Source organism: Alligator sinensis, unplaced genomic scaffold (genome assembly GCF_000455745.1).
Source record: "Alligator sinensis unplaced genomic scaffold, ASM45574v1 scaffold696_1, whole genome shotgun sequence".
NCBI lineage: Eukaryota > Metazoa > Chordata > Crocodylia > Alligatoridae > Alligator > Alligator sinensis.
Genome location: NW_005843186.1, coordinates 269,163 through 280,094, shown reverse-complemented (window position 1 = coordinate 280,094; position 10,932 = coordinate 269,163). Strand labels below are relative to the sequence as shown.

The following is a 10,932-nucleotide window of genomic DNA, read 5'->3' as shown; positions in this document are numbered from 1 at the left end:
GCTGCCAGCCTCCTTGATAATAACTGCGCCTCTGGGAGGCCCATAGGGACAAGATGAGGGGACAGAGCACGGCCCAAGCCCCTCATGGCCCTTTCCAAAGGTGCCTTGTGTGGAGGCACCTTCTTGCAGGGCACCGGGGTCTGTCTGGAGCAGCAGAGGTGGGGGAAGTGGGGAAGTTGATGCCGTCGGGTCCGGGGAGGTGGTAGCTTATGCTCTGCGTGTGTGTGTGTGTGTGTGTGTGGCGGAGGGAGGAAGTGCTGCCGTGTGTGTGCGTGCAAGTTGATGCTGTGTATGGGGGGGGAGATGTGCCCCATGTGTGCGTGCGTGCAAGTTGATACTGCGTGTGTGGGGAAGCTTCGCGTGTGGCGGTTGCCGGCTGCCCCACCGTCCCCGCTCCCCCAACGCTGAGGCTGCAGCTGGCCGCAAGCTCACCCCAGCCTCAGCTACCGGGACGAACCCCCGGGCTCTGTCCCCCGCCCTGAGTGACTCCCGCCCGGCCCAATCCGCGAGAACCCTGCCCCCCGTGGGGGAGGTACTTGGGCCGAGGCCTGACGTCAGCGCCCGCCCTGTGGCGGCCTGGCTCGCGGGCGCGGCGCGGACGCCAGGGCTGGGCGGCGGTGGCAGCAGCAAGTAGAAGTAGAAGTAGAAGTAAAAGTAGAAGTTCCGCCGCGGCCCCGCGCGCAGGTAAGCGGCTCTGGGGGGTGCCCCCTTCCTAGCCTGCGGGCCCCAGCTGCGCCCGCCGCTCGCCCCCTCGGTGCAAAGTGCCCCCCGCACCTCCAGCCCGGGCTTTGTCTCCCTCGGGCTTAAAAACCTCCAGGGCTGCAGATCCCGACTGCTCGGTTTCCATATACGCCCAGGAGGTGCTGAGGTGAGCTGTGCTTCCCCCTCCCCCCACGGTAGCGGAGCCAGCTCCTCTCCTGCCGGAAAAATTTTTCCTGCCTCCGACTTCCTCCGCGGCTCCTTCTTGCACTGAGTCCCCCGCGCCTGGTAGCCCGGAGGGGGCTGCTTGTCCTTGGCCTGGGGCGGGAAGGGAAGGCAGCAGCGCAGATAGCTCTCAGGACGGTGGCTACTGCTTAGTGGGGAAGCGGGGAGGCTCCACCCTCTGACACCACCCCCAAAAAATGGGGATGTGGTTTTTCTGCCTGGTGCAGGCTGGCAGGGAGTGAGCCTTTTCCGGCCTTGTGAAACACCTGCACATGTTCCTCTGGGCTTGGCTTTTGCCTCTTTGGAGATGGATCCTCTTGGAGATTTGCCTCTTTGGAGGTGGTGAAGTCCTAGAGAAGCAGGGCTAGCAGGGACCTCCAGGGACGTTGAGGGGGATGAAGCAAGTGCTGGTGTGTTGGGGAGTGTGAGGGCCGGATGGCTAGTTATAGAGTGGTCTGTGGCAATAAGATCGTGGGTGCCTGAAGGTAAGGATGTTCATAGCTTATGTGGTAGGCTGTTTGAGCTCGAGCACTGCTGCTGCAGCCAGCGTCATTGGAAAGGCCCCAAGAGCACAGGTTTGCCTTAAATTGTCTAACGCTCATTCTGAGATGGCTAAGAAACATCCAGGTCCTGCCTGGAGGTCACCTAGGGCAGTGGTTCTCGACCTCTTTTGTAGCAGGACCCATTTGTAAACATCCATGGCCAGTTCTGACCCAGTGCCCCTCACTCCTGACCCGCTGCTCCCAGGCCCCAGCTCCCCAGTGTGTGGGGCAGGTGGGGGCCCCAAGCATCCCCTCGCAGGCTGGAACTCTGCCAGCCTGAAAGGAATACCCACAGTTTCCCACATTTTCCTCCTTTAAAGGAAAATCCATTTTTAAAGTTTCTTGGCGACCCTTTCATATATTCTTGTGACCCACTTTTGGGTTGCTACCCACAGGTTGAGAAATGCTGATCTAGTGCAACCCTGTGCCTGAGGCAGGATCAGCCCTATCCAAAACGTCCCATACAATCCGTAACAAGACTACTGTCAACCCTGGTACAATGTAGATCAAACACCCTAACCAGCTACAGGTAAAGCAGAGGGAACATGGCAGCCAATGTCCTGCTTCTATTAAATGTTGGTTTCAGTATACACTCAACAGGCACAGCTATGCCCCCTGCTACAGAGGAAGGCAAGAACCCCCCAGTCTGTAGTAATCTGGCCATGGAGGCAAAATTCCTTTCTGACTCCAGATGTGGCAGTCAGTCTGACCCTGAGCAGAGGCAAGACCCTCTAGCCAGAACCCCTGGCTTCAGTCCCAGCAGGAGTATTACACCCCAGGCAAAGTTCCCAGACTTGGTTGTAGCCAACACCCAATGCCTCTGGGAAGGCTTAAAAACACCCTGACACATTAAACAGTCAGTTTTTGTGAAAGGCTGTTGTATGTGTATTTGCAGGCCATTCCTTCCCCATCAGCCTGAGTTTGAGCACAGTTCCATGAATCACATTTCCAGTGCCAGTTGCTTGTTCTTAAAGGAAAGTAACTCCCTATCATCTCTGCTTCTGCCAGTTCCACGAGGGAGCTGGAATCTGTTTTGCCATGAATAAGTCCCGAGTTGGCCCCCAGATTCCTGGCACCAATGTGGTGTATATAGAATGGTTCCCTCCCTAGCAGTCAGGAATGAAAATGAGATGCGATTTATTTTCAGTTCAGCATGCTCTGGATGAGCAGGGGAGGAAGGCAAACAGGTGATGACAACATTTAGATGTCGCCAACTCTGTTTGCTAAATGACTGCTTCTTAATAGGCTCTAAGTCTGAAGTTGATTAGAAAGGGCTAATTATAAGTGTGCCATACATCTTTTGCTAGAAGATGATTAACTGCTTTATGACTGGAGGGATGAGTGTGGATCTGTATTTAAAAGACTGCCAGGCTGTGGGCACCAGCATGTATTTTTAGAAAGTCACAAGCTGGGGTATTGCACAGCTTTTAGGAAGGGGGTGGGAAGTCAGCTTGGGTTAAGCTCTCTTGTATTTTCAGGATTCAGTAGGACTCCCCAAGTTAGAGGCATCATGAAATTAAAATATTCAGTGCCCCTTGAGCTGTTTCTTTATCATCATGTTTGCACTGGCATAATTAATTTGGTAATTTGGCTCTATTTATTTTTTTTCTGAAATAGTTTTACTAGTGTGTATGCTTGCCCCAGTGTATACACAGTATAGTTGAAATGGTACAGCTCTTGTGCAAAGGCACATATCTGTGTTCAAGAGTCATGGCCCAGTTATCTAGGGAGCCTTCAAAGATTTTGCTGGTTCTTTTTGTTTTAGACCAAATCATGATTTCAGAAGTAAAACATGTGAATTATCTGTCATGGCATGCACTGAACTGTCAGCAGGGTTGAGCAAAACAAGTGCCTGCATTCCGAAAAAAAACGAAACAATAAAAATGGGTCATTCCAAGTGTAAAATTTTTCATGCTTAAATGATCAGATAGCTGACAGTAAGATGTCTTGGTGTGCCAGACCCAGATTTATTGCTTCTATTACAGGCAACAGTCATAGCTTAAGGATGTACATTTTGGAAGGACAAATAACACTTCTATTTTATTTATTTTTTGGTAACATCATGGGTGTAGAGTTCAGTAAAACCAACACATGCAATGAGGCAGCACTGTCTTGGGTTTGAGCACTGGATTTGGAACCAGGAGAGCTGGGTTCTCTTTCCTGCTCCTGACTTGACTTAAACTCACTGCCTCCTTTCTCTGTCTCTGGACTGTAGATGACAATGCTTCATGTGTGTGTCGCAGGGCTCAGTCTCTATAGAAACATGCTTAAACATACTTTTCTAAAAAAGCTCTATAGCATGGGTGACATTATCAGTTAATCAGCTTAATAAAAAAAAAATGGGTTCATTTAGCTCAGGGATGGGCAAAATACGGCCCACAGTCTGGACCTGGTCTGCTGACTGATGGGATCTAGGGCTGTGTGAAGTTTCGGTCCCTGATTTGATTTGGCAGAGATTTGGTCCAATTAGGTGGCGATTCTTTGAATCCGAATCGAATCGGAGGACCCTTTAATCTCTCCGAATTGAATCAATTCAGAGGGTTCTGATTCGGAGATTCGGACATAGACACAGCTTTAAAATGTTTTTTCTACATACCTCTAGGTAACAGGGACTCGTGAGTGCTGTGATGGTGGGGTGCACTCGGCAGCAGACCTGGAAGTGGACCAGAAGCACTTCCGATCCGCTTCCATATCCTTCGGAGAGTACATGGGAGTGCCCTCCCAGCTTGGTGACTGGTGCCTACTGGGTCTGGGGGGGCACCCGGGGTCCCTCTGTGGCTGATTGCTGAGCTGGGGGGGGCGGGCAGCTTGCTCCCTGGCAGCCCCGGAAGTGGACTGGAAGTAATTCCAGTCCACTTCTGGGTTTGTCGCTGAGCAAGCTCTTGCATCTAGTGGCTCCTCCTCTTCCTGCCCCTGCTGTCCAGCTCTAGGCAGCAGGTAGTGCAGAGAGGCTGTGGGGACAGGCACTGGGCAGCAGATGCCCAGCCAGGTGAAGGAGAAACTTCAGCTGGGTGACTCCCGTTCCAGCATGTGGGGCTCCAGCTGCAGCTCCCAGCTGCCTTTCATGCACTTCACCTTACTGGTGTGATGAGCAGCCATCTGTAGGCAGTTGAGTGGGTGGAAGGTATCTGGGAGCTGAAGCCCCACATGCTGGAGCAGGAGCTGCCTTGCTGCAGCTTCCTCACTTGTCTGGCTGGGCATCTGCTGCCTGGTGCGCCTCCCGATGGCTTCCCTCTGTTGCGCTGGAGGCTGGGGGACCTGAGTAGTACCTGGGTGACTGCGGCAGTAGTCCTGCCAGGAAGCTGTGCATGCTGGCCGGGGCCAGGACAGGAGCATGGCTCAAGCTGTCCCAAGTGGCAGTGGATAGGGCTCCACTCCAAAAGGAATGCTGTGGGGTGCAGCCACAGGCTGGGGCAGAACATATCTGCACCCTGGCCAAACAAGCTCTGTTGCATGTTCCCCTGCCCCTCCTTCCTCCCTTCCTTTGCCAGCTCCCAGGACCTAGCACATGCATAGCCCCCAGACACACATGCACCCCTCCCCCTATCACCACAATACATAAGAGTAAGACTTCCATTTTGAGCTATTATGCAGTTGCCTCTATCATTGGCAACGCATAGGAGGTGCACATGCACACCCTGAGGTTGGCGGTGCACCCCTGAGAAAAGCACTGCTGATGCTGCCGGCGGTGCCTGCGGGTGATTGCTGCTGGCTGCTGCTGATGCTGCCAGTGGCATCTGCGGGTGGTTGCATATCCTTACAGTTCAGAAGTTAAATGATCTAAAAACCACTTACAAAAACATACCATTTGCTCTTCTCTCAACAGTACATGTAAATGTCTTGCTACACTCAGTCTCTTCATTCAAGAACACAGACAGCAGCTTTTTCCTATTTTAGATTGCCTGTAAATAGAATGATTTTCCCCCCCTTTTAAAATACAAGTGAAATATTTCTCTCGTTTCCTAAAGATGAGGCTTTGTATACACACTTTTAAGCCCTTAAAAAAAAAAAAAAAACCCCAAAAAACCCAAGCAGAATCAGGATAATCTTTTTTTTAAAAATAAAAATATATTATAGTAGACACTTGATTTTTTTGGTATGTAATTTGTTTTTTTTTAATCTATAAATTTGTTAAAATGGTATCTTCTGTAAGATTGTGTATGTGGCCCTCAACAGCTCACTAAAACTCATTAAGTGGCCCGCCAGCCAAAATATTTGCCTGCTCCTGAGTTAATTGGCTGTGCATGGTATTGCTCATCAACAGGGATCCTGGCTTTCTGTGATTAAAAAAAAAAAAGCAAGCCCAGCCCTGCTGGTGCCCCTCACTTCCCTCCCACAGCTTCCCCAGCCCTACTGGTGCTTCTCTTTGCCCCCACAACAGCCCCCTTGCTCCCAGAGGGGGCCCCAGCTGCCAGGGCTATGGGACCAGGGACCCAGGTCCACAACTCCCTGCTTTCAACAGAAGGCAGCTGCAGCAGGAGCATGCAGCTGGCTCCCCCATTGCTGCTGCCTGCTGCTGTCTGGGCCAGGGCTGGCTCCCAGCGGCTGTGCTCACTCCAGGGGAACAGGGGGGACCTGTGCCCCCAGATCTGTGTGGGGGGCAGGCTGTGGGCTTGAGCTCCCTCCCTGCTTTCCTCCCATGGGGCCACAGTAGCTCCACAGGCAAGAACTGGCACGGCTGGGAACAGCGGGACTGCGCCAGGATCTCCTTGCCCCCCTGCCGCTCCTCCTGTGCCTGCAACTGCTTTGAGTGGTGGAGCCCTGTGCTGCTTCCCTCAGTGCAGCCCCATGTGCAGGAGGCATATCACCTGGGGCAGCATGGAGCAAGCAGCCACTAGGAGGTCCCCATGTGCCTCGTCTGTCCCCAGCCACACCAGATAGCATGGAGGGGAGCAGGGCGGCAGGGATCTGCCAGCAGGGATCTTTCATTGATTCTCTAGTTTCAATGACATTGCTTCAGTTTTAGAAGCATTCTTCCTATGAAGAAGGCAGTTTTATGCATTAACTCTCATAGGAATGTCAGAGCCACAGCGGTAGAATCCAGAGCTGAACACTTTCCCAATTTTGATGCGTGTCCATCTGGGTTTGTGTTTTGTTGCCATTGCTAACAATCATTGAACTTCAGTTCTGCTTAAAACTCTTGAACGTCCATTACCTGCTGACCCCCAGGAGTTTAAACAAATGTTTTGCAGATAATCCATCTCAGATTTAACATGGAGACCCCACGTTCTTTGTGGCATGAACTGTATCCCATTAGGTGACCTTCATTGCAGAGCTGGGTCAGAAGAACTGAGCTTGTCTGCAAGCATCCACCCTGCAGAACTGCACTTGTGCAAGTAATTGTGTCCACACTAGTACTGCTGTTATTTAGGTGAGATGCTGGAAGTTTTGGAGCCTTTTCTCATGGTTCTTTCCCCCTTGCAAAACTGAACCACTCTAGAAATAGTTTCCTGGTGTATTGTGGGACAGCGTGTCTCCCCCTTCCAACTCCGTTTGTGGAAGTGCCCTTAACCCCCTGACACAGCAAACTAAAGCATTTCTGGCTATAAAACATGCTGCACACTTCTGCCCTTTTCAGTCGCTGTCAACCGTGGATCTGGCATGGCACAGTGACTTTTTTTTTTTTTTTTGCTTTTGGCTGCACCATTACTGCAACAGAGTGCAGTTATGAGACATGATGGAGGACATGTGTTGGCAGCACTTTGCAGCTCTTAAAAGGCAGGAGTGGTAGGTGGTGGTCAGATTGGAGGCTGGCTGGTCAGTGGCACAGGGGAGAAGGGTAATGCTGATTGTGATAGGTGCAGATTCCAACCAGTGTTGACCAGTGCAGGTCCAAAAGCATGAAGTGATGGGGTCATGTGTAGGCAGGTCATGTGCAAGGTGACCAGGAGTGACTCGGGGATTTTTACCACCACCTTCAGGGAGCAGTCTGAGAAACTGGCCCCAGCCCTCCATTGCTATGGCACATTGTTGTGAGAGGCTACCCCGAGTCCTGGAATTGGTTGCTGTTGTCATCTGGAAACTGGCTAGCCCAGAGTGCTTTGGTCTTTGCCTAACCCATTTAGTGTTGACAAGTCAGGTGTTGGCATGGTGGTGGTTGTGTGCCACACACGGGTAAACTATGACAACCATTGTTAATGTTCTGAAAGCAACCTGGCTTTGAGAGGAGGTAAGGGCTAACGGTTTTTTCTAGGAATGTGGTCAAGAGCAAGCCTGCTATGAGGCTGAAGTTGGTTCCTTATTCCCGGTTCCTTATTCCTTATTCCTGGTTCCCGGTTCCTTTTTTTCAAAGCTAATTGTGACCCAATAAAAACTTATTAACAAATTGCACATCCTAAAGAGACAGAATGTACTAACTAATATGTAAAATAATATCCCACACCAAGTACAGAGCCCTAAATGAAGGCCAGATTAGGATGGAATTATGGGAGAAAATAATTCTTGGGCCACCCCAAATTTTGTGGCGATGCCACTGGGGGATGGTCCTAAGGAACCCTGACCACAGTCCCGCCCAGCCGAAAGCACGGTTTGGCCGTGCCAGGCTGCCAACTAACAGCACCCAAGCCACTGTGCTAAGTACATGGACCTGAATAAGGGACTGGATTTTGGGCTGGGATTACAGCCACAAATCCTTCTTGGGCCACCCTATGCCATGCTTCTGTGGCAGACTGTCCTGGATGTTTCTGACAAGAGACTTGCTCAGTCCAAAGTGCGGTTTTGCTGTTCCAGGCTGGCGACAGGCAGCACCCCAGCCACTATGCCAAGTATCTGGACTCAAATAAGGAACTGGATTTTGGGCTGGGATTATACTCAGAAATCCTTCTTGGGCCACCCAAGACCACATCTCTGAACAGAGACATGCCTGGCCCAAAGTGCGGTTTGGCTGTGCCAGGCTGCCAAACGACAGTACCCAAGCCACTGTGATAGCTCTTCCGGCAACTGTACTGAGGACAGTGACTTGAATAGGGAACTCTTTTTGGCCTGGGATTAGAAATGGAAATCCTTCTTGGCCACCCCACACTTTCACTCTGTGGCACCGGTGCACTTCCCTGGACATCCCTGACCAGAGTTCCTTATTGGGGTCCATACACTTAGCACAGTGGCTGGGGTGCTGTCTGTTGGCAGCCTGGCATGGCCAAACTGCACTTTGGGCCAGGCAAGTCTCTGGTCACAGATGTCCAGGACAGTCCCTCGGTGGCACAGAGGTATTCTGATGGTTGGCCCAAGGAGAATTTCTAGCCATAATCACAGCCCGAAAGCCAATTTCTTATTCAAGCCATTATACTTAATATAGTGGCATGGGGGCTGTTAGCTGGCACCCTGGAACGGCCAAACTGTGCTTTGGGCCCGGTGGAATTGTGGTCAGGGTTCTTTGGAACAGTCCCCCAGTGGCATCGCCATGAAATTTGGGGTGGCCCAAGAAGTATTTTGCCCCATAATCCCATCCAAATCCCATTTAGGTCCCGTTTAGGGCTGTGTACTTGATGTGGGATATTATTCTACATATTAATTCATACATATGCACAGCTAATGAAATTCTCTCTCTTTAGGATGTGCACTTCATTAATAACAAGTTTTTATTGGGTCTAGATTAGCTTTGAAAAAGGAACTGGGAATAGGGAACCGGGAATAAGAAACCAATTTCACCCTCATAAACCTGCTTCAGGCAAACAAAGTACATCGCTGACTCTGCAGACCAAGACCCAAGAGAAACAAAGGAAAATAAGCATCTAGTATAGTGAGCCCACAGTCGTGTTTGGGACATGGGGTTGTTCTCACAAAAGCAGTAGTGATAGTCAGGTTGTGACAGGCTGTGTAATGGCTAACTGTACACCCTGTGAAAACTCATGTGGCTTGGACACAGTAAAGCTGCCAGCTATGTGCCTCCCTACTGAGTCTTCGTGCTTTTAGTTTAAAAAGCTCCCTGTAACCAGGGCCACAGCGCACAGATCTCCTGACAGTGGTATGCATATCAGCAGGATAGTATATTCAAGACAGCTTCAAAAGTTTTGACTGACTGCTACAATTACAGTGTTTCCATGTGGGAGAATTTCCAGGAGAGACTTGATTATATTGTAGTCTCGTAAATACAAACTGCCAAAAACCCCTGGTAACTTTACATACTTCAGCTGAACACTGATCTACCTAAATAGCAGGAACTCGCTACTACTAGTTACTTCAAAAGTGGGCTTGCTCTGGAGTTGGTTGTGACACTTCAGCAAGATAACGCTCCCTTGTCTTGAAGTGCTAACAGTCTATGGCCCGCAGCGCCATTCTATCTGGCCCACGGCGGCGCTGGCAAGGAGTTTCGGCGGCGGGGCAGTGGCGAGGCGGGCAGGGCTGGCCCGCGGGCCCCAGGCGGTGGGGAGGGGAGCTGTTTACCGCTGTGGGGCCCGGCTCTTCAGTGAGCCGGGTCCTGCTGCCCTGAGGGTTGTGCAAAGTGCGGCTGGGCCAGCCGGGCCTGATTGGACGAGCTGGGGATGGGTTCCGCCCCTTGCCCCCGGCACGTGGCCGGGGGACCTGTAGCATAGCTTGTGCTCTGCCGGCATGCGTGGTGGACGGAGGCACGGGGTAAGTTCCTGTGCGGAGCTGGGGGTTCCTCGGGGCCGGGTTGGGGCTGCGTGTGTGCGTGCGTGCGTGTATGTGCACGTGTGTGTGCTTCCCAGCACATCCCAATAGCTGCTTTGCCTCTGTCTGCTGCAACACGTGTGCACATTTCCAGACGCATTTCATTGTCACTTCCTGCAACTTCATTGGTGTCAAAGGTCACGTGACATCGCTTCCTGATGTGATGTCACTTCCTCTGAGGTCTTTGAATATGGCTCGCCGGCCCACTGGGTGAATAAAAAGTTCGTGATCCAGCCCCACATTCAAAAAGGTTGGACACCCCTGGTCTATGGAGAGATTTTTCAAAGGCCAAATCAGAGTTAGATGTCTAATTAAGTGAGTAAGGAAGTGTCATCCCACCTATGTTTTTTCTTAATCTATTTTGTAGAGCTGGCTAATGCTACTGGTTATGTTGCATCATCCCTTTTTCACAACATTTTTGATCCCTGTGCTCCTTCCATCAGCTGATTTGTCAGTAGGTGATCACATAACCGTTGCTAACTCTGTTGACCTTAGTGGAAATTGGAAATAAGTCCCCTGGGTGAGTTGTGAATTAGACTCCACTGATATGAAACCACTAAGCAAGACTTGAAAACAGAGATGAACCTGCTTAGAGATGGCCAAAGGCACTTTCAGAAATTGGTGTTAATATATAGAATTTATACTGCACTTCTATTTTTAATCTTAGTATACCAGGAGAGGTAAAATATTATCCCTGAAAGATCATGTCTCTTGCCCAGTGTTCCAGAGAAGGTCAATATCAAAATCAAAATGAGGGCGTGGTCCTTCTTTTAGATCAGTGGTTCCCAAACTGGGTTGCAACCCCAAATGGGGTTGCACCATCGGTGGATGGCACTCT

The 10,932-nt window shown here is 50.9% G+C and overlaps 1 protein-coding gene across 4 annotated transcripts in view; it reads left to right on the top strand.

Annotated features, from left to right (window-relative positions):
* The first annotated feature begins 561 nt into the window (after window positions 1-561).
* Window positions 562-10,932, top strand: part of PPFIBP1 (PPFIA binding protein 1) — a 183,965-nt gene continuing 173,594 nt past the window's right edge. The window contains exon 1 of one of the 4 annotated variants that reach the window (XM_025194367.1): window positions 562-684. The gene's annotated coding sequence lies outside the window, so the exon portion shown is untranslated. Of the gene's footprint in view, window positions 685-735; window positions 869-10,932 lie in introns of those variants that run through there. The other 3 variants (XM_025194369.1, XM_025194366.1, XM_025194368.1) reach the window with 3 other exon arrangements.